This window comes from Macaca nemestrina, chromosome 8, assembly GCF_043159975.1.
Source record: "Macaca nemestrina isolate mMacNem1 chromosome 8, mMacNem.hap1, whole genome shotgun sequence".
Classification (NCBI taxonomy): Eukaryota; Metazoa; Chordata; class Mammalia; order Primates; family Cercopithecidae; genus Macaca; species Macaca nemestrina.
In genome coordinates, this window is record NC_092132.1 from 17,207,331 (window position 1) to 17,211,659 (window position 4,329).

Consider the following 4,329-nt stretch of genomic DNA (forward strand, 5'->3'; position numbering starts at 1 on the left):
AGACTTGAGGAACTAAAAGTCTTTCAAACAGAGGAAGATGACTTTGTGGCAGAAAAACCCACAGAGGAAGTGAATGATGGAATGGAACTTGAGGACAGGTGGAGTTTGAATAATCAGTGGGGTAGTCAATTCGAAGGTTAGGGAAAGCCCCACTCATTTATCTGACAAATCAAGCCCCAGTAGGAGCCTTTAGCCTTCTTGTGAGAGGAACTCTGCAGGCAGGAACTATCAGCCCAGGTTACTATCAAGGATACAAAGGCTTGGAGTAGTGAGGTGACATTCCTAGGGTCACAGAGCCAGCAACTGTTGGAGCTGAGGTCTGAACCCAGCACTCTCTGAAGCCAGAGCCCACGGATCTCTCAGGCATCCAAGGGAGAAGAAACGATGGGATCAAAGCACAGACGTCAAGGAAAGAAAGTAGTGTTTAAAAGACAAGAAGCGAGACCTGTTTACTAGAACTGATTCCCCACATAAGAGGCTCAGAGGCATTCAGGCTTTATTCCCAGGCTGGAGTGATGTTGCGGTGGATTTAAATGCCCCCTGAGAGGTCTGACCTCAAGCCTATGGGTGACCTGGAGCTACTATTTTTCAGTTGGACAGGGACATGTTCAGAACTGTGCTTTCAGAATTTGGACTTGGCCACTGGAAGAAGAGACAGTTATACTCAAGTTGCCCAACATGGGGTCTGGGATGGGAGAGGTTGAGGGAGGGATGGAAGGAAACAGAGTGGGCACCAACAGGAAGGAAGCAAAGTCGGGAACTTCTGTCTGGAATGGGTCCAGGGAGAAGGAAAACCACTTCTCCTTCCCTTTCTTATGATTGCGAGATTAGTACTTGAGAATTAGGCTGCACAGGCCAGGACTTCCCAAAACTCAGGAGAGAAAGAGCCCAGAGCATGTGTCCCCAATGGAGGCTATAGCTCCAAATCACGTGATCATCAGTCATCTTCTTGCCCACCCTGGAGCCCTTGTTCCCCGTGTACTTTGGGCTCAGACAGGCCCTCAGGGGATACAACAGTGTCCTTTCCTTCAACATTCAGGGCAAATGAGAGGCAAAGAGATCAATGGAATGCAAAAGCGTTACCATAGATAAGGAGTCATATGCACAGAGAGGTTCAGCCACTTGCCTAATATCCCCTGATAATGCATCCACACAGGTCAGCTTTCTGGGCACAAAGCAAGGCAGCGAAGAGCAAGGAGTGGACCTGGAGGGGCCCATGGAAGCTCCCCAGGACCCGCCACTCCAATGGCCCAGCCCCTGGTAGGTCTCCAGTGCCCTTCACTCTATAGAGACACAGAATCCCCAGGCCTTGACTCTGCAGCAAAGGGCTGCCTGCCTCTCAAGAGAAGGGCAGGGCCCCACGCAGGCAAGTGCTCTGCCTCCGCCCAAAGCTGGGCATGCATCATCACACTCCCGCCTTCCTTCCCCATTCACTCTCCCTTGCCCTGCCTCTATCAGCGGCTCCAAGATGCAAACATCTCGAAATGACCTACTTCTGTGTAGGTCAGCTAACAGGAGTGCTGTCTTAAGAAAAGAGGACCAGCTGATGCCCACTGCAGGCCCAGCCAGCCCCTCCCAGCCTCCCCACCAGCCCTGCACATGGAGGCCTGGCGGCCAGGAGAAAGAAAGGGCTCCTATCTCTGATTCCTCAGGGCCTCTGATAAGAAATGTCATCCCTTGCTGGGTAATATTACCCAGCCAGATAAAAATCTCTATCAAGCTTAAACATATGGCTGGCTACAGAACACAGAGCCCAGTGGAGAAGGGTAATTTATTTGCTTAAGCTGAACACCCTGGGCAGCCAAGAGAAGTGCCTGAATAAAAAAGAGTCAAATTATAACCTCTCCTGACTTGGCGTGGGGATTTTTCCCTGAGAAGGATGAGACACCTGAGAACAACAGGGGGCCCTCCACACATTTCTCCTGACACAATAAGCACTTTCACCTTCCTCTTGCTTCAAAGGGCACTTTCACTTATGTTATCACATTTAATCCTCACTACAACCTCAAGAGAAGCATTTTTAGCTTCCTTTTACAGATCAGGAAATTGAGATTCAGCAAGGTTAAGTATTAAGTAAAGTGGCCAAGGTCACACAGGCAGCCATGCTGGAGCGAGGACCCAAACCCCAGGAGGTCTGACTCACCAGCCCACCATCAGACGGGTAGGCTGATCCCAGCTTCCGGGGAGGATCGGCTCATACATTAACTTAATCAGCAAAGTCAGATCTGCCTGACTTCACTGACAATGTCAGCTACACGTTGTAATCTTGAAGGTCCATTTCAAGGCTCTCCTCTGTCTCCTTGTTTCTCTGTAGCCTAGAGGATAATGAGAAAGCCTTGCAGAGCATAGAAGTTCAAGGAAAAGGCCAGGAGGCCGGGGACAGTACCCAGGAGAGCAGTGAGTGACCTCAGGGCTTAGATTCCAGCCTCATATGCTCAAGGAGTAGCAGGTAGAAGGACATTGTGGAAAGAAAACTCTTCTTTCTGTTCATTCATTCATTCACAGATATTAGTGGAAAGCCTATTGTGTGCCTTCTCTAAGGTTGGCCTTGGAGATACCAATGCAAATGGGCAGGCTAGGACCTGCCTTCATGGAGCGTCTGTCTTCTAGAATTGACTTTCAGGTCAGTAAAGAGGCAATAGCCACAGAGTGTGTTAAATGTGTTTGTGAATGCAGAAGTTCACGTAACTGATCTGGGGTTGGTGGCTGTGCATTAGTGTGTAGCTGTTAGCATATTCCACACACTGTTCTAGGCCCTATTCTTTAAAAAGTCAGTGTTGTTAAGGTTGACATTGCTCTTTGGTAGTTAATACAGCTTCAAGATGGTTACCAATTACTTCATATAGCCACTAATGTTTTTAGATTAATTTTTAATTCACAAATAAAAATTGTATATATTTATAATGTACGACATGAAGTTTTAAATTATGTATACATTGTGGAATGGCTAAGTTGAGTTAATTAACAGATGCATCATCTCACATACTGATTTTTTTTACTAATTTTTTAAACAGCTGTATTGCTGTTCCATTTGATCACAATTTAATCAACCAATCACTAACTAATGAGCATTTAAGCTGAGTCTCATTTTTCTATGTCAAACAATGTTGTAATGAAGATTGTATTCTCATCATGCATGGGTTTCTGCATGAAAAATTCTTAGAATTCATCCAAAAGCTTGGCTTTTCCTGTGCTCTTCACTGCAGCAGTAGCAAGATCTCAACAGTGTCCTTTACAAGATAATGGCTCCCATGCGCCCATCCTCTTCAGACCCTGGTGGGGCTCTAGTAAAAGAGTTTTAGTTCTCTTTGGTGAGCAACTGCCACCATTTCCACAAAAGTACACAAGCAAACAAAAATATTTCCCTTCTAGCGGCCAAGAAACCATCTCATCTCTCTTGTCCCTGCCTCCTCTGGCCCATGGTGACTTAGTCCGGAACCAAGCTGAACTTAGTAGCAAGACACCAACCTCTCTTCTCACAGGTCCTTCCTAGGAAGGGTCAGCTTTCCTTTTCTTCTGGACTCTGAGGAATTCAAGAACACAGAAAGCCCAAGGCCAACACATCGCCACTGAAGCTCAGGATTCATCGAAAACCAAAGCCTGGCCTCAGAAAGCACAGCAGATGTCAACTGCCCACTTTGGAGCCCAAAGTACCTTGGAGGAAGGCATCAGTCCCAATCAGAACACCTTTGGGTAGTCAAAAGATAAAGAGAGTATGACCCCATGGCTGGAACAAGGTAGAACCTCAGACAAGAGGACATCCTGTTCATGAGAGGTTGGCCATCCACTGAAGACACTGTGGGGGGTCGTGAAGGGAGAGCAGACATGAGAAAGGCAGAGCCCCACTCCTTGGTCCCCTGGAGAAAACCAAAGAAAGGGCTGTGATCTATGTGATCAGAGATGGAGAAACTAAGAGCCTGGGGAACAAAGAAAAGGGCCTCACTCACTCTTCCTGAACAAGTTAGAGAAGAGGATATTTGAGTTAGACATTGAAGAGTGAGCATTTAGAGGACAGAGAAAAGGGAGACCTTCAGATGGTACTCACAGAGCAGTGTGGCATGGAGAGTGAAAGAATGTTCAGCCAGTGGCCAGGCTGTAAAGGGTATTTCTCAGGTGCTGTGCTAAGGAGCTTGGCTTCTCCCTCCAGATGCAACGGGGGGCTGTGTAGGCTCCCGAGCAACAGAATGACAGATTAGAACTATGCTTCTGCATCACCATGGAGCATGAACTAGCGAGAGAAGATTCTCGGCCATGTGGCAACCAGTATCCTACAGTTCTAAGAACATCCCACAAGGCAACAGATGCAGTCACTTGAACAGAAGCCTACAG

At 47.3% G+C, this 4,329-nt stretch overlaps 1 long non-coding RNA gene across 7 annotated transcripts in view; it reads right to left on the reverse strand.

The window, feature by feature from the left end:
• The window catches only part of LOC105492794 (uncharacterized), a 205,111-nt gene that overhangs the window by 49,029 nt on the left and 151,753 nt on the right, over nucleotides 1-4,329 (reverse strand). The window lies entirely within an intron of this gene.